At 51.3% G+C, this 26,006-nt stretch overlaps 1 protein-coding gene across 1 annotated transcript in view; it reads left to right on the top strand.

The window, feature by feature from the left end:
* LOC138570297 (cocaine esterase-like) overlaps nt 1-26,006 on the top strand; it is a 955,042-nt gene that overhangs the window by 532,733 nt on the left and 396,303 nt on the right. The gene's annotated exons all lie outside the window — the stretch shown is intronic.

Raw genomic sequence — 26,006 nt, 5'->3', positions numbered from 1 at the left:
CCTCTACAGTGACAGAGGATGCCTCATTGCAGAGAGCTCAATCAGTCCCCCCACCTCTGCAGGGACAGAGGATGCCTCATTACAGAGAGCCCAATAGGCCCATAAACCTCTACAGGGACAGAAGATGCCTCATTACAGGAGCCCAATCAGTCCCTGCACCTCTGCAGTGACAGAGGATGCCTCATTACAGAGAGCTCAATCAGCCCCTCCACCTCTGCAGGGACAGAGGATGCCTCATTACAGAGAGCCCAATCAGTCCCTCCACCTCTGCAGGGACAGATGATGCCTCATTACAGGAGCCCAATCAGTCCCTCCACCTCTGCAGGGACAGAGGATGCCTCATTACAGAGAGCTCAATCAGCCCCTCCACCTCTGCAGGGACAGAGGATGCCTCATTGCAGAGAGCCCAATTGGTCCCTCCACCTCTGTAGGGACAGGGGATGCCTCATTACCAGAGCCCAAACAGCCACTCCACCTCTGCAGGGACAGAGGATGCCTCATTACAGAGAGCCCTATCAGCCCCTCCACCTCTGCAGTGACAGAGGATGCCTCATTGCAGACAGCTCAATCAGTCCCTCCACCTCTGCAGGGACAGAGGATGCCTCATTACAGAGAGCCCAGTAGGCCCCTAAACCTCTACAGGGACAGAAGATGCCTCATTACAGGAGCCCAATCAGTCCCTGCACCTCTGCAGGGACAGAGGATGCCTCATTACAGAGAGCTCAATCAGCCCCTCCACCTCTGCAGGGACAGAGGATGCCTCATTACAGAGAGCCCAATCATCCCCTCCACCTCTGCAGGGACAAAGGATGTCTCATTGCAGAGAGCCCAATCAGTCCCTCCACCTCTGCAGGGACAGAGGATGCCTCATTGCAGAGAGCCCAATCAGCCCCTCCACCTCTGCAGGGACAGAGGATGCCTCATTGCAGAGAGCCCAATCAGCCCCTCCACCTCTGCAGGGACAGAAGATGCCTCATTACAGAGAGCCCAATCAGCCCTTCCACCTCTGCAGGGACAGAGGATGCCTCATTACAGAGAGCCCAATAGGCCCCTAAACTTCTACAGGGACATAAGATGCCTCATTACAGGAGCCCAACCAGTCCCTGCACCTCTGCAGGGACAGAGGATGCCTCATTACAGAGATCTCAATCAGCCCCTTCACCTCTGCAGGGACAGAGGATGCCTCATTGCAGAGAGCCCAATCAGCCCCTCCACCTCTGCATGGACAGAGGATGCCTCATTGCAGAGAGCCCAATCAGCCCCTCCACCTCTGCAGGGACAGAGGATGCCTCATTACAGAGAGCCCAATCGGTCCCTCCACCTCTGCAGGGACAGAGGATGCCACCTTGCAGAGAACCCAATTGGTCCCTCCACCTCTGTAGGGAGAGGGAATGCCTCATTACAGAGAGCCCAATCAGCCCCTCCACCTCTGCAGGGACAGAGGATGCCTCATTACAGAGAGCCCAATCAGCCCTTCCACCTCTGCAGGGACAGAGGATGCCTCATTACAGAGAGCTCAATCAGCTCCTCCACCTGTGCAGGGACAGAGGATGCCTCATTACAGAAGCCCAATCACTCCCCCCACCTCTGCAGGGACAGATGATGCCTCATTACAGGAGCCCAATCAGCCCCTCCACCTCTGCAGGGACAGAGGATGCCTCATTACAGGAGCCCAATCAGCCCTTCCACCTCTGCAGGGACAGAGGATGCCTCATTGCAGAGAGTTCAATCAGCCCCTCCACCTCTGCAGGGACAGAGGATGCCTCATTACAGGAGCCCAATCACTCCCCACACCTCTGCAGGGACAGAGGATGCCTCATTACAGGAGCCCAATCACCCCCCCACCTCTGCAGGGACAGAGGATGCCTCAATACAGAGAGCCCAATTGGTCCCTCCACCTCTGCAGGGACATATGATGCCTCATTACAGGAGCACAATCACTCCCTCCACCTCTGCAGGGACAGAGGATGCCTCATTACAGAGAGCCCAATCAGCCCTTCCACCTCTGCAGGGACAGAGGATGCCTCATTACAGAGAGCCCAATCAGCCCTTCCACCTCTGCAGGGACAGATGATGCCTCACTACATGAGCCATATCAGCCCCTCCACCTCTGCAGGGACAGAGGATGCCTCATTACAGAGAGCCCAATCAGCCCCTCCACCTCTGCAGGGACAGAGGATGCCTCATTGCACAGAGCCCAATCAGTCCCTCCACCTCTGCAGGGACAGAGGATGCCTCATTGCAGAGAGCCCAATTGGTCCATCCACCTCTGTAGGGACAGGGGATGCCTCACTACAGGAGCCCAATCAGACCGTCCACCTCTGCAGGGACAGAGGATGCCTCATTACAGGAGCCCAAACAGCCCCTCCACCTCTGCAGGGACAGAGGATGCCTCATTACAGAGAGCTCAATCAGTCCCTCCACCTCTTCAGGGACAGAGGATGCCTCATTACAGAGAGCCCAATAGGCCCCTAAACATCTAGAGGGACAGAAGATGCCTCATTACAGGAGCCCAATCAGTCCCTCCACCTCTGCAGGGACAGAGGATGCCTCATTGCAGAGAGCCCAATTGGTCCCTCCACCTCTGTAGGGACAGGGGATGCCTCATTACAGGAGCCCAAACAGCCCCTCCACCTCTGCAGGGACAAGGAATGCCTCATTACAGAGAGCCCAATCAGCCCCTCCACTCCTGCAGTGACAGAGTATGCCTCATTGCAGAGAGCTCAATCAGTCCCTCCACCTCTGCAGGGACAGAGGATGCCTCATTACAGAGAGCCCAATAGGCCCCTAAACCTCTACAGGGACAGAAGATGCCTCGTTACAGGAGCCCAATCAGTCCCTGCACCTCTGCAGGGACAGAGGATGCCTCATTACAGAGAGCTCAATCAGCCCCTCCACCTCTGCAGTGACAGAGGATGCCTCATTATTTGTATTTGTATTTGTATTTGTTTATTTGTATTGCGCAACCTGCCCGAAGGCATCAGGGCGCATGTTTAGAAAGGTAGTTGCCAGAGAGTGTTACAGAGATAGGTACAAATAATACATTACATTATATATACAAGATTTAAAGCAAGAACAGTACCAGCGATCAAAGGTAATGCAGGACTGGCAGAGAGGTCAAATATACAATATGTACAGTGGGAGGCCTGGTTTCAGGTGACCGCTGTGAGACTTACAAGGCGGAGGTCAGTGCATCTTGTTCATGAAGCCAACGTTTAGTTCTATTTTTGAAGGATTGGGTGGCTGGTACATTCCTGAGGCCATTGGGCAGGGAATTCCACAGTTTAGCAGCCAGGACTGGGAAACTCGAGCCCCTAGCTGTCTGAAGCTTGAAGCTAGGGATGGTTAATGTGTGCACCTGTGCTGATCTCAGTGGTCTAACTGCTGTATGTTGTGTAAAGCGCAAGGACAAGTAAGCAGGTGCAGCATTGTTTTGTGCTTTGTGTGTTAGAACAAGTGTTTTGAGTGATATACGGAGTGTAATGGGTAGCCAGTGTAGGTTGCGCCTAGTAGAGGAAATGTGTGAACGCCTGGGTATATTGAGGGCAGCCCTGATGGCATTGTTTTGGATAACCTGAAGTTTATCAAGATTTCTTTGACTAGTCCCTAAATAGAGGGCGTTACAATAGTCAATTTTTGACATGATGAGGGTTCTGGCTAAGATCAGGCAATTGTCAGTAGTGAGGAAGGGGCGACAGGCTGTGATGAGTTTACAAGTGTACGATGAGGCTGCAGCTACTGAATTGGTTTGTTTGTTGAGAGAGAGCGTGGAGTCTAGATAGATTCCTAGTGTTTTCGTGACGTTGGAGACTTTAATGACATTTCCATCGATAATGAAGGAATTATAATTAGGGTCAAGTTTAGTGAGTTTGGGCTGAGAGCCTAGGATGAGTAACTCAGTTTTCTCATCGTTGAGGCAAAGCCCGTGGTGTGCCATCCAGGCCTGGATGACTGAGTAGACTGAGTTGAGTGCGTTGACATCGGTTACATAGTCACCAGTGATAGGGATGAGTATCTGGGTGTCGTCAGCATAATTTGTGTAAGAGACACCCAGATAGTCAAGAATATCAAAGAGCGGTTTAGTAAACACGTTGTACAACGTGGGCGATACACAGGAGCCTTGTGGGACTCCGCAAGGGACATGTGCTGGATCGGCTGCGGCAGAGGCGGAGAAGACCCTCATAGATCTATTTGCCAGAAAGGAGCTGATCCAGGAGGTAGCTGTGTCAGAGAAGTGGGCGGCTATCTTGAGGTGATGGCAGAGGATTTGGTGGTCGACCAAATCAAATGCGGCAGAGAGGTCAAGAAGGAGCAGGAGAGCTAGTTTGCCCTTGTCTTTCAAGTCCTCGATTTGGGTTTTTAAGTCTAACAGGGCTGTCTCTGTACCATGTCTTGGACGGAAGCCAGATTGTCTAAGCCCTAATAGGTTGTTGGTCTCCAGGTAATCCTGGATTTGGAGATAGGCTGCACGATCCAGAATTTTAAGTAGGTAAGGCACCGTGGTGATCGGCCTGTAGTTGGTAGGATTGCTGGGGTCAAGGTTGGGTTTTTTGATTAAGGGGATGACCCAAGCATCCTTAAGGGTATCGGGTACTGTGCCCGATTCGAATGAGGAGTTGATAAAGGCGGTAATGAAGGGTGCGAGGTCATGAGCTGCTTCCTTTACGACCGGCGCGGGGCAGACGTCTCCTTGGCAGTTGGAGGGCTTGAGTTTCATAATGATGTTTTCAACTTCCTTGATGGAGAGGGGTGAGAATGAGAAGGGTTTGAATGAGTGTTTTGGAGCGGGGGCATTGTAGAACTGGGGGTTACCCGCTGAATCCGAGAGGAGGCTTTTTTTGCTATTGATTTTAACTTGGAGCAAGGCAATTTTGTTTAGTAATGCTTTTTGTATATTGGAACACCATTCAGCGTCCGGGGTGCGTGTAACCAATGGAGCTACTGGGGACTCTAGTTCCTTCAGGATCTTGAAGAGTTCCTTGGTGTTGGATTGTGCTTGTGTGATCCTGATGTTGTACACTTCTTTTTTGGCTGTTAGGATAGCTTCTTTGTAGGTGATGGAGGCGGCTGTAAGGTTATTTCTATTGGCGAGAGTAGGTGAGCTTTTCCAATGTGATTCAGCTTTTCTTTTTGCTTTGCGTAGTTCGCGTAGGTGAGGGGTGAACCATGAATTAAGATGTTTGCAAGGTTTTTGTTTGCGTAGTTTGAGAGGGGCAATAGTGTCAAGGGCTTTTAGCATGGCGCGGTTGTAAATATCAACGAGGGCAGTGGGGTCTGAGCAAGTGGGGGAGGTTGGGTTCAGTAACGGGAGGATGAGGGGGAGAAGTTTCTCAACTGTAATATCCTTTTTGTTTCTAGTAAAGGTGGGTGGTGCAATGTTGGGGTTGTCAATGGGAGGGCTGGAGTTAATGGAGAATATTATTTTGTGGTGATCCGACCAAGCACAGGGAGTCACAGAGGTTACCTTTAGTGCACAGTTCAAGTCTGCGACCCAATCAAGGGTACGTCCCTTGATATGAGTGGGTTCGTTCACATGTTGGGTGAGACCAAAGTCAGACAGAACAGTGGCTATGTCGTTGGCTTTGGTGTCATTCGTGTCCTTGTATCCCAGATTGAAGTCGCCGAGTATGATGATTTGCAATTTTGGCTTAATGCTTGAGGCTAAAATGGATGAGATGTCCTCAGCAAATGTGGAGGTGGGGCCGGGTGGCCTGTATATGAGAAGCACTGAGGCTGTGTGATTGGGCGAGATCGGTAATTTAATAGAAAGTAGTTCAGCAGATGGCAGTTGCAGAGTGTTGTCCACTCTAAGATTGAGTGAGCTCTTGAAAATAAATGCTAATCCGCCCCCTTTAGTTTGGTTAGTGTCCCTATCGCATCTAATAAGAGAGTAGTTGTCAGGGATGGCTAAGGTCAGGGCAGGCCCCGAGGCTGCGCGCAGCCAGGTTTCCGTGATAGCTAAGAAGTCTAGGTTTTCTGTCGTGATGAAATCAGCGATGTCTAAGGCGTGGGCAGGGACAGAGCGTGCGTTGATAAGTGCACCTTTGAGTTTGGTCATGATGTTGGGAGAGTTATCAGTGGGGGTTACGCCAGTTGTTGGTGCCAGAGGAGAAGAGGTGTTTTTGGTTTTTTCCATATTAGAAATTCTCGTATGATAGGACCAGTGATGGCATCTGGAAGCTAGTCTTTGGTTTCTAACAGAGGTGTCACAAGGTTGCTTCGGGAGGTTCGGTGAGGTTAATGTAGTCTGAGGAGACAGTGTATGTTTATGCAAGGCACTTGATGCGTTGCTGTTGTAAAGGCGAGAGCCAAGTCTGGCATTCCTAGTGCTATTGGGGCATGGTTGGTTCGGGGTAGGTTTGGTGGTGAAGTGTTGTAGCCACAGGGCAGGGGCATTTAGGTATGGATTAGCCAGAGTTGTGTCGTATGACGGAGGTGCACCCGGTAGGTTGGCAATCAGAGTGGGCAGCATGGTTTTGTACATTGTGGTTGAAAATGGTGTGAGGTGTCGGGCAGTAGTGTGGTAGAGCTGTGGGCCAAATAGGGCAAAAATGGTGAGCAGTGTGTACAGAGAGCCCAAGCAGTCCCTCCACCTCTGCAGGGACAGAAGATGCCTCATTACAGAGAGCCCAATCACTCCCTCCACCTCTGCAGGGACAGAGGATGCCTCATTACAGAGAGCCCAATAGGCCCCTAAACCTCTGCAGGGACAGAAGATGCCTCATTACAGGAGCCCAATCACTCCCTCCACCTCTGCAGGGACAGAGGATGCCTCATTACAGAGAGCCCAATCAGCCCCTCCACCTCTGCAGGGACAGATGATGCCTCATTACAGTGAGCCCAATTGGTCCCTCCACCTCTGCAGGGACAGAGGATGCCACACTACAGGAGCCCTATCAGCCCCTCCACCTCTGCAGGGACAGAGGATGCCTCAATACAGAGACCCAATAGGACCTCCACCTCTGTAGGGACAGGGGATGCCTCATTACAGGAGCCCGATCACTCCCTCTACCTCTGCAGGGACAGAGGATGCCTCATTACAGAGAGCCCAATAGTCCCCTAAGCCTCTGCAGGGACAGGAGATGCCTCATTACAGGAGCCCAATCACTCCCTCCACATCTGCAGGGACAGAGGATGCCTCATTGCAGAGAGCCCTATCAGCCCCTACACCTCTGCAGGGACAGAGGATGCCTCATTACAGATACCCAATAGGCCCTCCACCTCTGTAGGGACAGGGGATGCCTCATTACAGGAGCCCAAACAGCCCCTCCACCTCTGCAGGGACAGAGGATGCCTCATTACAGAGAGCCCAATCAGCCCCTCCACCTCTGCAGTGACAGAGGATGCCTCATTGCAGAGAGCTCAATCAGCCCCTCCACCTCTGCAGGGACAGAGGATGCCTCATTACAGGAGCCCAATCAGCCCTTCCACCTCTGCAGGGACAGAGGATGCCTCATTGCAGAGAGTTCAATCAGCCCCTCCACCTCTGCAGGGACAGAGGATGCCTCATTACAGGAGCCCAATCACTCCCCACACCTCTGCAGGGACAGAGGATGCCTCATTACAGGAGCCCAATCACCCCCCCACCTCTGCAGGGACAGAGGATGCCTCAATACAGAGAGCCCAATTGGTCCCTCCACCTCTGCAGGGACAGATGATGCCTCATTACAGGAGCACAATCACTCCCTCCACCTCTGCAGGGACAGAGGATGCCTCATTACAGAGAGCCCAATCAGCCCTTCCACCTCTGCAGGGACAGAGGATGCCTCATTACAGAGAGCCCAATCAGCCCTTCCACCTCTGCAGGGACAGATGATGCCTAATTACAGAGAGCCCAATTGGTCCCTCCACCTCTGCAGGGACAGAGGATGCCTCACTACATGAGCCATATCAGCCCCTCCACCTCTGCAGGGACAGAGGATGCCTCATTACAGAGAGCCCAATCAGCCCCTCCACCTCTGCAGGGACAGAGGATGCCTCATTGCACAGAGCCCAATCAGTCCCTCCACCTCTGCAGGGACAGAGGATGCCTCATTGCAGAGAGCCCAATTGGTCCATCCACCTCTGTAGGGACAGGGGATGCCTCACTACAGGAGCCCAATCAGCCCGTCCACCTCTGCAGGGACAGAGGATGCCTCATTACAGGAGCCCAAACAGCCCCTCCACCTCTGCAGGGACAGAGGATGCCTCATTACAGAGAGCTCAATCAGTCCCTCCACCTCTTCAGGGACAGAGGATGCCTCATTACAGAGAGCCCAATAGGCCCCTAAACATCTAGAGGGACAGAAGATGCCTCATTACAGGAGCCCAATCAGTCCCTCCACCTCTGCAGGGACAGAGGATGCCTCATTGCAGAGAGCCCAATTGGTCCCTCCACCTCTGTAGGGACAGGGGATGCCTCATTACAGGAGCCCAAACAGCCCCTCCACCTCTGCAGGGACAAGGAATGCCTCATTACAGAGAGCCCAATCAGCCCCTCCACTCCTGCAGTGACAGAGTATGCCTCATTGCAGAGAGCTCAATCAGTCCCTCCACCTCTGCAGGGACAGAGGATGCCTCATTACAGAGAGCCCAATAGGCCCCTAAACCTCTACAGGGACAGAAGATGCCTCGTTACAGGAGCCCAATCAGTCCCTGCACCTCTGCAGGGACAGAGGATGCCTCATTACAGAGAGCTCAATCAGCCCCTCCACCTCTGCAGGGACAGAGGATGCCTCATTATTTGTATTTGTATTTGTATTTGTTTATTTGTATTGCGCAACCTGCCCGAAGGCATCAGGGCGCATGTTTAGAAAGGTAGTTGCCAGAGAGTGTTACAGAGATAGGTACAAATAATACATTACATTATATATACAAGATTTAAAGCAAGAACAGTACCAGCGATCAAAGGTAATGCAGGACTGGCAGAGAGGTCAAATATACAATATGTACAGTGGGAGGCCTGGTTTCAGGTGACCGCTGTGAGACTTACAAGGCGGAGGTCAGTGCATCTTGTTCATGAAGCCAACGTTTAGTTCTATTTTTGAAGGATTGGGTGGCTGGTACATTCCTGAGGCCATTGGGCAGGGAATTCCACAGTTTAGCAGCCAGGACTGGGAAACTCGAGCCCCTAGCTGTCTGAAGCTTGAAGCTAGGGATGGTTAATGTGTGCACCTGTGCTGATCTCAGTGGTCTAACTGCTGTATGTTGTGTAAAGTGCAAGGACAAGTAAGCAGGTGCAGCATTGTTTTGTGCTTTGTGTGTTAGAACAAGTGTTTTGAGTGATATACGGAGTGTAATGGGTAGCCAGTGTAGGTTGCGCCTAGTAGAGGAAATGTGTGAACGCCTGGGTATATTGAGGGCAGCCCTGATGGCATTGTTTTGGATAACCTGAAGTTTATCAAGATTTCTTTGACTAGTCCCTAAATAGAGGGCGTTACAATAGTCAATTTTTGACATGATGAGGGTTCTGGCTAAGATCAGGCAATTGTCAGTAGTGAGGAAGGGGCGACAGGCTGTGATGAGTTTACAAGTGTACGATGAGGCTGCAGCTACTGAATTGGTTTGTTTGTTGAGAGAGAGCGTGGAGTCTAGATAGATTCCTAGTGTTTTCGTGACGTTGGAGACTTTAATGACATTTCCATCGATAATGAAGGAATTATAATTAGGGTCAAGTTTAGTGAGTTTGGGCTGAGAGCCTAGGATGAGTAACTCAGTTTTCTCATCGTTGAGGCAAAGCCCGTGGTGTGCCATCCAGGCCTGGATGACTGAGTAGACTGAGTTGAGTGCGTTGACATCGGTTACATAGTCACCAGTGATAGGGATGAGTATCTGGGTGTCGTCAGCATAATTTGTGTAAGAGACACCCAGATAGTCAAGAATATCAAAGAGCGGTTTAGTAAACACGTTGTACAACGTGGGCGATACACAGGAGCCTTGTGGGACTCCGCAAGGGACATGTGCTGGATCGGCTGCGGCAGAGGCGGAGAAGACCCTCATAGATCTATTTGCCAGAAAGGAGCTGATCCAGGAGGTAGCTGTGTCAGAGAAGTGGGCGGCTATCTTGAGGTGATGGCAGAGGATTTGGTGGTCGACCAAATCAAATGCGGCAGAGAGGTCAAGAAGGAGCAGGAGAGCTAGTTTGCCCTTGTCTTTCAAGTCCTCGATTTGGGTTTTTAAGTCTAACAGGGCTGTCTCTGTACCATGTCTTGGACGGAAGCCAGATTGTCTAAGCCCTAATAGGTTGTTGGTCTCCAGGTAATCCTGGATTTGGAGATAGGCTGCACGATCCAGAATTTTAAGTAGGTAAGGCACCGTGGTGATCGGCCTGTAGTTGGTAGGATTGCTGGGGTCAAGGTTGGGTTTTTTGATTAAGGGGATGACCCAAGCATCCTTAAGGGTATCGGGTACTGTGCCCGATTCGAATGAGGAGTTGATAAAGGCGGTAATGAAGGGTGCGAGGTCATGAGCTGCTTCCTTTACGACCGGCGCGGGGCAGACGTCTCCTTGGCAGTTGGAGGGCTTGAGTTTCATAATGATGTTTTCAACTTCCTTGATGGAGAGGGGTGAGAATGAGAAGGGTTTGAATGAGTGTTTTGGAGCGGGGGCATTGTAGAACTGGGGGTTACCCGCTGAATCCGAGAGGAGGCTTTTTTTGCTATTGATTTTAACTTGGAGCAAGGCAATTTTGTTTAGTAATGCTTTTTGTATATTGGAACACCATTCAGCGTCCGGGGTGCGTGTAACCAATGGAGCTACTGGGGACTCTAGTTCCTTCAGGATCTTGAAGAGTTCCTTGGTGTTGGATTGTGCTTGTGTGATCCTGATGTTGTACACTTCTTTTTTGGCTGTTAGGATAGCTTCTTTGTAGGTGATGGAGGCGGCTGTAAGGTTATTTCTATTGGCGAGAGTAGGTGAGCTTTTCCAATGTGATTCAGCTTTTCTTTTTGCTTTGCGTAGTTCGCGTAGGTGAGGGGTGAACCATGAATTAAGATGTTTGCAAGGTTTTTGTTTGCGTAGTTTGAGAGGGGCAATAGTGTCAAGGGCTTTTAGCATGGCGCGGTTGTAAATATCAACGAGGGCAGTGGGGTCTGAGCAAGTGGGGGAGGTTGGGTTCAGTAACGGGAGGATGAGGGGGAGAAGTTTCTCAACTGTAATATCCTTTTTGTTTCTAGTAAAGGTGGGTGGTGCAATGTTGGGGTTGTCAATGGGAGGGCTGGAGTTAATGGAGAATATTATTTTGTGGTGATCCGACCAAGCACAGGGAGTCACAGAGGTTACCTTTAGTGCACAGTTCAAGTCTGCGACCCAATCAAGGGTACGTCCCTTGATATGAGTGGGTTCGTTCACATGTTGGGTGAGACCAAAGTCAGACAGAACAGTGGCTATGTCGTTGGCTTTGGTGTCATTCGTGTCCTTGTATCCCAGATTGAAGTCGCCGAGTATGATGATTTGCAATTTTGGCTTAATGCTTGAGGCTAAAATGGATGAGATGTCCTCAGCAAATGTGGAGGTGGGGCCGGGTGGCCTGTATATGAGAAGCACTGAGGCTGTGTGATTGGGCGAGATCGGTAATTTAATAGAAAGTAGTTCAGCAGATGGCAGTTGCAGAGTGTTGTCCACTCTAAGATTGAGTGAGCTCTTGAAAATAAATGCTAATCCGCCCCCTTTAGTTTGGTTAGTGTCCCTATCGCATCTAATAAGAGAGTAGTTGTCAGGGATGGCTAAGGTCAGGGCAGGCCCCGAGGCTGCGCGCAGCCAGGTTTCCGTGATAGCTAAGAAGTCTAGGTTTTCTGTCGTGATGAAATCAGCGATGTCTAAGGCGTGGGCAGGGACAGAGCGTGCGTTGATAAGTGCACCTTTGAGTTTGGTCATGATGTTGGGAGAGTTATCAGTGGGGGTTACGCCAGTTGTTGGTGCCAGAGGAGAAGAGGTGTTTTTGGTTTTTTCCATATTAGAAATTCTCGTATGATAGGACCAGTGATGGCATCTGGAAGCTAGTCTTTGGTTTCTAACAGAGGTGTCACAAGGTTGCTTCGGGAGGTTCGGTGAGGTTAATGTAGTCTGAGGAGACAGTGTATGTTTATGCAAGGCACTTGATGCGTTGCTGTTGTAAAGGCGAGAGCCAAGTCTGGCATTCCTAGTGCTATTGGGGCATGGTTGGTTCGGGGTAGGTTTGGTGGTGAAGTGTTGTAGCCACAGGGCAGGGGCATTTAGGTATGGATTAGCCAGAGTTGTGTCGTATGACGGAGGTGCACCCGGTAGGTTGGCAATCAGAGTGGGCAGCATGGTTTTGTACATTGTGGTTGAAAATGGTGTGAGGTGTCGGGCAGTAGTGTGGTAGAGCTGTGGGCCAAATAGGGCAAAAATGGTGAGCAGTGTGTACAGAGAGCCCAAGCAGTCCCTCCACCTCTGCAGGGACAGAAGATGCCTCATTACAGAGAGCCCAATCACTCCCTCCACCTCTGCAGGGACAGAGGATGCCTCATTACAGAGAGCCCAATAGGCCCCTAAACCTCTGCAGGGACAGAAGATGCCTCATTACAGGAGCCCAATCACTCCCTCCACCTCTGCAGGGACAGAGGATGCCTCATTACAGAGAGCCCAATCAGCCCCTCCACCTCTGCAGGGACAGATGATGCCTCATTACAGTGAGCCCAATTGGTCCCTCCACCTCTGCAGGGACAGAGGATGCCACACTACAGGAGCCCTATCAGCCCCTCCACCTCTGCAGGGACAGAGGATGCCTCAATACAGAGACCCAATAGGCCCTCCACCTCTGTAGGGACAGGGGATGCCTCATTACAGGAGCCCGATCACTCCCTCTACCTCTGCAGGGACAGAGGATGCCTCATTACAGAGAGCCCAATAGTCCCCTAAGCCTCTGCAGGGACAGGAGATGCCTCATTACAGGAGCCAAATCACTCCCTCCACATCTGCAGGGACAGAGGATGCCTCATTGCAGAGAGCCCTATCAGCCCCTACACCTCTGCAGGGACAGAGGATGCCTCATTACAGATACCCAATAGGCCCTCCACCTCTGTAGGGACAGGGGATGCCTCATTACAGGAGCCCAAACAGCCCCTCCACCTCTGCAGGGACAGAGGATGCCTCATTACAGAGAGCCCAATCAGCCCCTCCACCTCTGCAGTGACAGAGGATGCCTCATTGCAGAGAGCTCAATCAGCCCCTCCACCTCTGCAGGGACAGAGGATGCCTCATTACAGGAGCCCAATCAGCCCTTCCACCTCTGCAGGGACAGAGGATGCCTCATTGCAGAGAGTTCAATCAGCCCCTCCACCTCTGCAGGGACAGAGGATGCCTCATTACAGGAGCCCAATCACTCCCCACACCTCTGCAGGGACAGAGGATGCCTCATTACAGGAGCCCAATCACCCCCCCACCTCTGCAGGGACAGAGGATGCCTCAATACAGAGAGCCCAATTGGTCCCTCCACCTCTGCAGGGACAGATGATGCCTCATTACAGGAGCACAATCACTCCCTCCACCTCTGCAGGGACAGAGGATGCCTCATTACAGAGAGCCCAATCAGCCCTTCCACCTCTGCAGGGACAGAGGATGCCTCATTACAGAGAGCCCAATCAGCCCTTCCACCTCTGCAGGGACAGATGATGCCTAATTACAGAGAGCCCAATTGGTCCCTCCACCTCTGCAGGGACAGAGGATGCCTCACTACATGAGCCATATCAGCCCCTCCACCTCTGCAGGGACAGAGGATGCCTCATTACAGAGAGCCCAATCAGCCCCTCCACCTCTGCAGGGACAGAGGATGCCTCATTGCACAGAGCCCAATCAGTCCCTCCACCCCTGCAGGGACAGAGGATGCCTCATTGCAGAGAGCCCAATTGGTCCATCCACCTCTGTAGGGACAGGGGATGCCTCACTACAGGAGCCCAATCAGCCCGTCCACCTCTGCAGGGACAGAGGATGCCTCATTACAGGAGCCCAAACAGCCCCTCCACCTCTGCAGGGACAGAGGATGCCTCATTACAGAGAGCTCAATCAGTCCCTCCACCTCTTCAGGGACAGAGGATGCCTCATTACAGAGAGCCCAATAGGCCCCTAAACATCTAGAGGGACAGAAGATGCCTCATTACAGGAGCCCAATCAGTCCCTCCACCTCTGCAGGGACAGAGGATGCCTCATTGCAGAGAGCCCAATTGGTCCCTCCACCTCTGTAGGGACAGGGGATGCCTCATTACAGGAGCCCAAACAGCCCCTCCACCTCTGCAGGGACAAGGAATGCCTCATTACAGAGAGCCCAATCAGCCCCTCCACTCCTGCAGTGACAGAGTATGCCTCATTGCAGAGAGCTCAATCAGTCCCTCCACCTCTGCAGGGACAGAGGATGCCTCATTACAGAGAGCCCAATAGGCCCCTAAACCTCTACAGGGACAGAAGATGCCTCGTTACAGGAGCCCAATCAGTCCCTGCACCTCTGCAGGGACAGAGGATGCCTCATTACAGAGAGCTCAATCAGCCCCTCCACCTCTGCAGGGACAGAGGATGCCTCATTATTTGTATTTGTATTTGTATTTGTTTATTTGTATTGCGCAACCTGCCCGAAGGCATCAGGGCGCATGTTTAGAAAGGTAGTTGCCAGAGAGTGTTACAGAGATAGGTACAAATAATACATTACATTATATATACAAGATTTAAAGCAAGAACAGTACCAGCGATCAAAGGTAATGCAGGACTGGCAGAGAGGTCAAATATACAATATGTACAGTGGGAGGCCTGGTTTCAGGTGACCGCTGTGAGACTTACAAGGCGGAGGTCAGTGCATCTTGTTCATGAAGCCAACGTTTAGTTCTATTTTTGAAGGATTGGGTGGCTGGTACATTCCTGAGGCCATTGGGCAGGGAATTCCACAGTTTAGCAGCCAGGACTGGGAAACTCGAGCCCCTAGCTGTCTGAAGCTTGAAGCTAGGGATGGTTAATGTGTGCACCTGTGCTGATCTCAGTGGTCTAACTGCTGTATGTTGTGTAAAGCGCAAGGACAAGTAAGCAGGTGCAGCATTGTTTTGTGCTTTGTGTGTTAGAACAAGTGTTTTGAGTGATATACGGAGTGTAATGGGTAGCCAGTGTAGGTTGCGCCTAGTAGAGGAAATGTGTGAACGCCTGGGTATATTGAGGGCAGCCCTGATGGCATTGTTTTGGATAACCTGAAGTTTATCAAGATTTCTTTGACTAGTCCCTAAATAGAGGGCGTTACAATAGTCAATTTTTGACATGATGAGGGTTCTGGCTAAGATCAGGCAATTGTCAGTAGTGAGGAAGGGGCGACAGGCTGTGATGAGTTTACAAGTGTACGATGAGGCTGCAGCTACTGAATTGGTTTGTTTGTTGAGAGAGAGCGTGGAGTCTAGATAGATTCCTAGTGTTTTCGTGACGTTGGAGACTTTAATGACATTTCCATCGATAATGAAGGAATTATAATTAGGGTCAAGTTTAGTGAGTTTGGGCTGAGAGCCTAGGATGAGTAACTCAGTTTTCTCATCGTTGAGGCAAAGCCCGTGGTGTGCCATCCAGGCCTGGATGACTGAGTAGACTGAGTTGAGTGCGTTGACATCGGTTACATAGTCACCAGTGATAGGGATGAGTATCTGGGTGTCGTCAGCATAATTTGTGTAAGAGACACCCAGATAGTCAAGAATATCAAAGAGCGGTTTAGTAAACACGTTGTACAACGTGGGCGATACACAGGAGCCTTGTGGGACTCCGCAAGGGACATGTGCTGGATCGGCTGCGGCAGAGGCGGAGAAGACCCTCATAGATCTATTTGCCAGAAAGGAGCTGATCCAGGAGGTAGCTGTGTCAGAGAAGTGGGCGGCTATCTTGAGGTGATGGCAGAGGATTTGGTGGTCGACCAAATCAAATGCGGCAGAGAGGTCAAGAAGGAGCAGGAGAGCTAGTTTGCCCTTGTCTTTCAAGTCCTCGATTTGGGTTTTTAAGTCTAACAGGGCTGTCTCTGTACCATGTCTTGGACGGAAGCCAGATTGTCTAAGCCCTAATAGGTTGTTGGTCTCCAGGTAATCCTGGATTTGGAGATAGGCTGCATGATCCAGAATTTTAAGTAGGTAAGGCACCGTGGTGATCGGCCTGTAGTTGGTAGGATTGCTGGGGTCAAGGTTGGGTTTTTTGATTAAGGGGATGACCCAAGCATCCTTAAGGGTATCGGGTACTGTGCCCGATTCGAATGAGGAGTTGATAAAGGCGGTAATGAAGGGTGCGAGGTCATGAGCTGCTTCCTTTACGACCGCGCGGGGCAGACGTCTCCTTGGCAGTTGGAGGGCTTGAGTTTCATAATGATGTTTTCAACTTCCTTGATGGAGAGGGGTGAGAATGAGAAGGGTTTGAATGAGTGTTTTGGAGCGGGGGCATTGTAGAACTGGGGGTTACCCGCTGAATCCGAGAGGAGGCTTTTTTTGCTATTGATTTTAACTTGGAGCAAGGCAATTTTGTTTAGTAATGCTTTTTGTATATTGGAACACCATTCAGCGTCCGGGGTGCGTGTAACCAATGGAGCTACTGGGGACTCTAGTTCCTTCAGGATCTTGAAGAGTTCCTTGGTGTTGGATTGTGCTTGTGTGATCCTGATGTTGTACACTTCTTTTTTGGCTGTTAGGATAGCTTCTTTGTAGGTGATGGAGGCGGCTGTAAGGTTATTTCTATTGGCGAGAGTAGGTGAGCTTTTCCAATGTGATTCAGCTTTTCTTTTTGCTTTGCGTAGTTCGCGTAGGTGAGGGGTGAACCATGAATTAAGATGTTTGCAAGGTTTTTGTTTGCGTAGTTTGAGAGGGGCAATAGTGTCAAGGGCTTTTAGCATGGCGCGGTTGTAAATATCAACGAGGGCAGTGGGGTCTGAGCAAGTGGGGGAGGTTGGGTTCAGTAACGGGAGGATGAGGGGGAGAAGTTTCTCAACTGTAATATCCTTTTTGTTTCTAGTAAAGGTGGGTGGTGCAATGTTGGGGTTGTCAATGGGAGGGCTGGAGTTAATGGAGAATATTATTTTGTGGTGATCCGACCAAGCACAGGGAGTCACAGAGGTTACCTTTAGTGCACAGTTCAAGTCTGCGACCCAATCAAGGGTACGTCCCTTGATATGAGTGGGTTCGTTCACATGTTGGGTGAGACCAAAGTCAGACAGAACAGTGGCTATGTCGTTGGCTTTGGTGTCATTCGTGTCCTTGTATCCCAGATTGAAGTCGCCGAGTATGATGATTTGCAATTTTGGCTTAATGCTTGAGGCTAAAATGGATGAGATGTCCTCAGCAAATGTGGAGGTGGGGCCGGGTGGCCTGTATATGAGAAGCACTGAGGCTGTGTGATTGGGCGAGATCGGTAATTTAATAGAAAGTAGTTCAGCAGATGGCAGTTGCAGAGTGTTGTCCACTCTAAGATTGAGTGAGCTCTTGAAAATAAATGCTAATCCGCCCCCTTTAGTTTGGTTAGTGTCCCTATCGCATCTAATAAGAGAGTAGTTGTCAGGGATGGCTAAGGTCAGGGCAGGCCCCGAGGCTGCGCGCAGCCAGGTTTCCGTGATAGCTAAGAAGTCTAGGTTTTCTGTCGTGATGAAATCAGCGATGTCTAAGGCGTGGGCAGGGACAGAGCGTGCGTTGATAAGTGCACCTTTGAGTTTGGTCATGATGTTGGGAGAGTTATCAGTGGGGGTTACGCCAGTTGTTGGTGCCAGAGGAGAAGAGGTGTTTTTGGTTTTTTCCATATTAGAAATTCTCGTATGATAGGACCAGTGATGGCATCTGGAAGCTAGTCTTTGGTTTCTAACAGAGGTGTCACAAGGTTGCTTCGGGAGGTTCGGTGAGGTTAATGTAGTCTGAGGAGACAGTGTATGTTTATGCAAGGCACTTGATGCGTTGCTGTTGTAAAGGCGAGAGCCAAGTCTGGCATTCCTAGTGCTATTGGGGCATGGTTGGTTCGGGGTAGGTTTGGTGGTGAAGTGTTGTAGCCACAGGGCAGGGGCATTTAGGTATGGATTAGCCAGAGTTGTGTCGTATGACGGAGGTGCACCCGGTAGGTTGGCAATCAGAGTGGGCAGCATGGTTTTGTACATTGTGGTTGAAAATGGTGTGAGGTGTCGGGCAGTAGTGTGGTAGAGCTGTGGGCCAAATAGGGCAAAAATGGTGAGCAGTGTGTACAGAGAGCCCAAGCAGTCCCTCCACCTCTGCAGGGACAGAAGATGCCTCATTACAGAGAGCCCAATCACTCCCTCCACCTCTGCAGGGACATAGGATGCCTCATTACAGAGAGCCCAATAGGCCCCTAAACCTCTGCAGGGACAGAAGATGCCTCATTACAGGAGCCCAATCACTCCCTCCACCTCTGCAGGGACAGAGGATGCCTCATTACAGAGAGCCCAATCAGCCCCTCCACCTCTGCAGGGACAGATGATGCCTCATTACAGTGAGCCCAATTGGTCCCTCCACCTCTGCAGGGACAGAGGATGCCACACTACAGGAGCCCTATCAGCCCCTCCACCTCTGCAGGGACAGAGGATGCCTCAATACAGAGACCCAATAGGCCCTCCACCTCTGTAGGGACAGGGGATGCCTCATTACAGGAGCCCGATCACTCCCTCTACCTCTGCAGGGACAGAGGATGCCTCATTACAGAGAGCCCAATAGTCCCCTAAGCCTCTGCAGGGACAGGAGATGCCTCATTACAGGAGCCCAATCACTCCCTCCACATCTGCAGGGACAGAGGATGCCTCATTGCAGAGAGCCCTATCAGCCCCTACACCTCTGCAGGGACAGAGGATGCCTCATTACAGATACCCAATAGGCCCTCCACCTCTGTAGGGACAGGGGATGCCTCATTACAGGAGCCCAAACAGCCCCTCCACCTCTGCAGGGACAGAGGATGCCTCATTACAGAGAGCCCAATCAGCCCCTCCACCTCTGCAGTGACAGAGGATGCCTCATTGCAGAGAGCTCAATCAGCCCCTCCACCTCTGCAGGGACAGAGGATGCCTCATTACAGGAGCCCAATCAGCCCTTCCACCTCTGCAGGGACAGAGGATGCCTCATTGCAGAGAGTTCAATCAGCCCCTCCACCTCTGCAGGGACAGAGGATGCCTCATTACAGGAGCCCAATCACTCCCCACACCTCTGCAGGGACAGAGGATGCCTCATTACAGGAGCCCAATCACCCCCCCACCTCTGCAGGGACAGAGGATGCCTCAATACAGAGAGCCCAATTGGTCCCTCCACCTCTGCAGGGACAGATGATGCCTCATTACAGGAGCACAATCACTCCCTCCACCTCTGCAGGGACAGAGGATGCCTCATTACAGAGAGCCCAATCAGCCCTTCCACCTCTGCAGGGACAGAGGATGCCTCATTACAGAGAGCCCAATCAGCCCTTCCACCTCTGCAGGGACAGATGATGCCTAATTACAGAGAGCCCAATTGGTCCCTCCACCTCTGCAGGGACAGAGGATGCCTCACTACATGAGCCATATCAGCCCCTCCACCTCTGCAGGGACAGAGGATGCCTCATTACAGAGAGCCCAATCAGCCCCTCCACCTCTGCAGGGACAGAGGATGCCTCATTGCACAGAGCCCAATCAGTCCCTCCACCTCTGCAGGGACAGAGGATGCCTCATTGCAGAGAGCCCAATTGGTCCATCCACCTCTGTAGGGACAGGGGATGCCTCACTACAGGAGCCCAATCAGCCCGTCCACCTCTGCAGGGACAGAGGATGCCTCATTACAGGAGCCCAAACAGCCCCTCCACCTCTGCAGGGACAGAGGATGCCTCATTACAGAGAGCTCAATCAGTCCCTCCACCTCTTCAGGGACAGAGGATGCCTCATTACAGAGAGCCCAATAGGCCCCTAAACATCTAGAGGGACAGAAGATGCCTCATTACAGGAGCCCAATCAGTCCCTCCACCTCTGCAGGGACAGAGGATGCTTCATTGCAGAGAGCCCAATTGGTCCCTCCACCTCTGTAGGGACAGGGGATGCCTCATTACAGGAGCCCAAACAGCCCCTCCACCTCTGCAGGGACAAGGAATGCCTCATTACAGAGAGCCCAATCAGCCCCTCCACTCCTGCAGTGACAGAGTATGCCTCATTGCAGAGAGCTCAATCAGTCCCTCCACCTCTGCAGGGACAGAGGATGCCTCATTACAGAGAGCCCAATAGGCCCCTAAACCTCTACAGGGACAGAAGATGCCTCGTTACAGGAGCCCAATCAGTCCCTGCACCTCTGCAGGGACAGAGGATGCCTCATTACAGAGAGCTCAATCAGCCCCTCCACCTCTGCAGGGACAGAGGATGCCTCATTATTTGTATTTGTATTTGTATTTGTTTATTTGTATTGCGCAACCTGCCCGAAGGCATCAGGGCGCATGTTTAGAAAGGTAGTTGCCAGAGAGTGTTACAGAGATAGGTACAAATAATACATTACATTATATATACAAGATTTAAAGCAAGAACAGTACCAGCGATCAAAGGTAATGCAGGACTGGCAGAGAGGTCAAATATACAATATGTACAGTGGGAGGCCTGGTTTCAGGTGACCGCTGTGAGACTTACAAGGCGGAGGTCAGTGCATCTTGTTCATGAAGCCAACGTTTAGTTCTATTTTTGAAGGATTGGGTGGCTGGTACATTCCTGAGGCCATTGGGCAGGGAATTCCACAGTTTAGCAGCCAGGACTGGGAAACTCGAGCCCCTAGCTGTCTGAAGCTTGAAGCTAGGGATGGTTAATGTGTGCACCTGTGCTGATCTCAGTGGTCTAACTGCTGTATGTTGTGTAAAGCGCAAGGACAAGTAAGCAGGTGCAGCATTGTTTTGTGCTTTGTGTGTTAGAACAAGTGTTTTGAGTGATATACGGAGTGTAATGGGTAGCCAGTGTAGGTTGCGCCTAGTAGAGGAAATGTGTGAACGCCTGGGTATATTGAGGGCAGCCCTGATGGCATTGTTTTGGATAACCTGAAGTTTATCAAGATTTCTTTGACTAGTCCCTAAATAGAGGGCGTTACAATAGTCAATTTTTGACATGATGAGGGTTCTGGCTAAGATCAGGCAATTGTCAGTAGTGAGGAAGGGGCGACAGGCTGTGATGAGTTTACAAGTGTACGATGAGGCTGCAGCTACTGAATTGGTTTGTTTGTTGAGAGAGAGCGTGGAGTCTAGATAGATTCCTAGTGTTTTCGTGACGTTGGAGACTTTAATGACATTTCCATCGATAATGAAGGAATTATAATTAGGGTCAAGTTTAGTGAGTTTGGGCTGAGAGCCTAGGATGAGTAACTCAGTTTTCTCATCGTTGAGGCAAAGCCCGTGGTGTGCCATCCAGGCCTGGATGACTGAGTAAACTGAGTTGAGTGCGTTGACATCGGTTACATAGTCACCAGTGATAGGGATGAGTATCTGGGTGTCGTCAGCATAATTTGTGTAAGAGACACCCAGATAGTCAAGAATATCAAAGAGCGGTTTAGTAAACACGTTGTACAACGTGGGCGATACACAGGAGCCTTGTGGGACTCCGCAAGGGACATGTGCTGGATCGGCTGCGGCAGAGGCGGAGAAGACCCTCATAGATCTATTTGCCAGAAAGGAGCTGATCCAGGAGGTAGCTGTGTCAGAGAAGTGGGCGGCTATCTTGAGGTGATGGCAGAGGATTTGGTGGTCGACCAAATCAAATGCGGCAGAGAGGTCAAGAAGGAGCAGGAGAGCTAGTTTGCCCTTGTCTTTCAAGTCCTCGATTTGGGTTTTTAAGTCTAACAGGGCTGTCTCTGTACCATGTCTTGGACGGAAGCCAGATTGTCTAAGCCCTAATAGGTTGTTGGTCTCCAGGTAATCCTGGATTTGGAGATAGGCTGCACGATCCAGAATTTTAAGTAGGTAAGGCACCGTGGTGATCGGCCTGTAGTTGGTAGGATTGCTGGGGTCAAGGTTGGGTTTTTTGATTAAGGGGATGACCCAAGCATCCTTAAGGGTATCGGGTACTGTGCCCGATTCGAATGAGGAGTTGATAAAGGCGGTAATGAAGGGTGCGAGGTCATGAGCTGCTTCCTTTACGACCGGCGCGGGGCAGACGTCTCCTTGGCAGTTGGAGGGCTTGAGTTTCATAATGATGTTTTCAACTTCCTTGATGGAGAGGGGTGAGAATGAGAAGGGTTTGAATGAGTGTTTTGGAGCGGGGGCATTGTAGAACTGGGGGTTACCCGCTGAATCCGAGAGGAGGCTTTTTTTGCTATTGATTTTAACTTGGAGCAAGGCAATTTTGTTTAGTAATGCTTTTTGTATATTGGAACACCATTCAGCGTCCGGGGTGCGTGTAACCAATGGAGCTACTGGGGACTCTAGTTCCTTCAGGATCTTGAAGAGTTCCTTGGTGTTGGATTGTGCTTGTGTGATCCTGATGTTGTACACTTCTTTTTTGGCTGTTAGGATAGCTTCTTTGTAGGTGATGGAGGCGGCTGTAAGGTTATTTCTATTGGCGAGAGTAGGTGAGCTTTTCCAATGTGATTCAGCTTTTCTTTTTGCTTTGCGTAGTTCGCGTAGGTGAGGGGTGAACCATGAATTAAGATGTTTGCAAGGTTTTTGTTTGCGTAGTTTGAGAGGGGCAATAGTGTCAAGGGCTTTTAGCATGGCGCGGTTGTAAATATCAACGAGGGCAGTGGGGTCTGAGCAAGTGGGGGAGGTTGGGTTCAGTAACGGGAGGATGAGGGGGAGAAGTTTCTCAACTGTAATATCCTTTTTGTTTCTAGTAAAGGTGGGTGGTGCAATGTTGGGGTTGTCAATGGGAGGGCTGGAGTTAATGGAGAATATTATTTTGTGGTGATCCGACCAAGCACAGGGAGTCACAGAGGTTACCTTTAGTGCACAGTTCAAGTCTGCGACCCAATCAAGGGTACGTCCCTTGATATGAGTGGGTTCGTTCACATGTTGGGTGAGACCAAAGTCAGACAGAACAGTGGCTATGTCGTTGGCTTTGGTGTCATTCGTGTCCTTGTATCCCAGATTGTAGTCGCCGAGTATGATGATTTGCAATTTTGGCTTAATGCTTGAGGCTAAAATGGATGAGATGTCCTCAGCAAATGTGGAGGTGGGGCCGGGTGGCCTGTATATGAGAAGCACTGAGGCTGTGTGATTGGGCGAGATCGGTAATTTAATAGAAAGTAGTTCAGCAGATGGCAGTTGCAGAGTGTTGTCCACTCTAAGATTGAGTGAGCTCTTGAAAATAAATGCTAATCCGCCCCCTTTAGTTTGGTTAGTGTCCCTATCGCATCTAATAAGAGAGTAGTTGTCAGGGATGGCTAAGGTCAGGGCAGGCCCCGAGGCTGCGCGCAGCCAGGTTTCCGTGATAGCTAAGAAGTCTAGGTTTTCTGTCGTGATGAAATCAGCGATGTCTAAGGCGTGGGCAGGGACAGAGCGTGCGTTGATAAGTGCACCTTTGAGTTTGGTCATGATGTTGGGAGAGTTATCAGTGGGGGTTACGCCAGTTGTTGGTGCCAGAGGAGAAGAGGTGTTTTTGGTTTTTTCCATATTAGAAATTCTCGTATGATAGGACCAGTGATGGCATCTGGAAGCTAGTCTTTGGTTTCTAACAGAGGTGTCACAAGGTTGCTTCGGGAGGTTCGGTGAGGTTAATGTAGTCTGAGGAGACAGTGTATGTTTATGCAAGGCACTTGATGCGTTGCTGTTGTAAAGGCGAGAGCCAAGTCTGGCATTCCTAGTGCTATTGGGGCATGGTTGGTTCGGGGTAGGTTTGGTGGTGAAGTGTTGTAGCCACAGGGCAGGGGCATTTAGGTATGGATTAGCCAGAGTTGTGTCGTATGACGGAGGTGCACCCGGTAGGTTGGCAATCAGAGTGGGCAGCATGGTTTTGTACATTGTGGTTGAAAATGGTGTGAGGTGTCGGGCAGTAGTGTGGTAGAGCTGTGGGCCAAATAGGGCAAAAATGGTGAGCAGTGTGTACAGAGAGCCCAAGCAGTCCCTCCACCTCTGCAGGGACAGAAGATGCCTCATTACAGAGAGCCCAATCACTCCCTCCACCTCTGCAGGGACAGAGGATGCCTCATTACAGGAGCCCAATCACCCCCCACCTCTGCAGGGACAGAGGATGCCTCAATACAGAGAGCCCAATTGGTCCCTCCACCTCTGCAGGGACAGATGATGCCTCATTACAGGAGCACAATCACTCCCTCCACCTCTGCAGGGACAGAGGATGCCTCATTACAGAGAGCCCAATCAGCCCTTCCACCTCTGCAGGGACAGAGGATGCCTCATTACAGTGAGCCCAATTGGTCAGTCTACCTCTGCAGGGACAGAGGATGCCACACTACAGGAGCCCTATCAGCCCCTCCACCTCTGCAGGGACAGAGGATGCCTCAATACAGAGACCCAATAGGCCCTCCACCTCTGTAGGGACAGGGGATGCCTCATTACAGGAGCCCGATCACTCCCTCTACCTCTGCAGGGACAGGGGATGCCTCATTACAGAGAGCCCAATAGTCCCCTAAGCCTCTGCAGGGACAGGAGATGCCTCATTACAGGAGCCCAATCACTCCCTCCACATCTGCAGGGACAGAGGATGCCTCATTGCAGAGAGCCCTATCAGCCCCTACACCTCTGCAGGGACAGAGGATGCCTCATTACAGATACCCAATAGGCCCTCCACCTCTGTAGGGACAGGGGATGCCTCATTACAGGAGCCCAAACAGCCCCTCCACCTCTGCAGGGACAGAGGATGCCTCATTACAGAGAGCCCAATCAGCCCCTCCACCTCTGCAGTGACAGAGGATGCCTCATTGCAGAGAGCTCAATCAGCCCCTCCACCTCTGCAGGGACAGAGGATGCCTCATTACAGGAGCCCAATCAGCCCTTCCACCTCTGCAGGGACAGAGGATGCCTCATTGCAGAGAGTTCAATCAGCCCCTCCACCTCTGCAGGGACAGAGGATGCCTCATTACAGGAGCCCAATCACTCCCCACACCTCTGCAGGGACAGAGGATGCCTCATTACAGGAGCCCAATCACCCCCCCACCTCTGCAGGGACAGAGGATGCCTCAATACAGAGAGCCCAATTGGTCCCTCCACCTCTGCAGGGACAGATGATGCCTCATTACAGGAGCACAATCACTCCCTCCACCTCTGCAGGGACAGAGGATGCCTCATTACAGAGAGCCCAATCAGCCCTTCCACCTCTGCAGGGACAGAGGATGCCTCATTACAGAGAGCCCAATCAGCCCTTCCACCTCTGCAGGGACAGATGATGCCTAATTACAGAGAGCCCAATTGGTCCCTCCACCTCTGCAGGGACAGAGGATGCCTCACTACATGAGCCATATCAGCCCTTCCACCTCTGCAGGGACAGAGGATGCCTCATTACAGAGAGCCCAATCAGCCCCTCCACCTCTGCAGGGACAGAGGATGCCTCATTGCACAGAGCCCAATCAGTCCCTCCACCTCTGCAGGGACAGAGGATGCCTCATTGCAGAGAGCCCAATTGGTCCATCCACCTCTGTAGGGACAGGGGATGCCTCACTACAGGAGCCCAATCAGCCCGTCCACCTCTGCAGGGACAGAGGATGCCTCATTACAGGAGCCCAAACAGCCCCTCCACCTCTGCAGGGACAGAGGATGCCTCATTACAGAGAGCTCAATCAGTCCCTCCACCTCTTCAGGGACAGAGGATGCCTCATTACAGAGAGCCCAATAGGCCCCTAAACATCTAGAGGGACAGAAGATGCCTCATTACAGGAGCCCAATCAGTCCCTCCACCTCTGCAGGGACAGAGGATGCCTCATTGCAGAGAGCCCAATTGGTCCCTCCACCTCTGTAGGGACAGGGGATGCCTCATTACAGGAGCCCAAACAGCCCCTCCACCTCTGCAGGGACAAGGAATGCCTCATTACAGAGAGCCCAATCAGCCCCTCCACTCCTGCAGTGACAGAGTATGCCTCATTGCAGAGAGCTCAATCAGTCCCTCCACCTCTGCAGGGACAGAGGATGCCTCATTACAGAGAGCC

Source organism: Ambystoma mexicanum, chromosome 2q (assembly GCF_040938575.1).
Source record: "Ambystoma mexicanum isolate Mex_15411 chromosome 2q, UKY_AmexF1_1, whole genome shotgun sequence".
Lineage (NCBI taxonomy): Eukaryota > Metazoa > Chordata > Amphibia > Caudata > Ambystomatidae > Ambystoma > Ambystoma mexicanum.
Note: the sequence above shows the minus strand (reverse complement) of the source record. Positions and strands in the feature narration are given on the sequence as shown.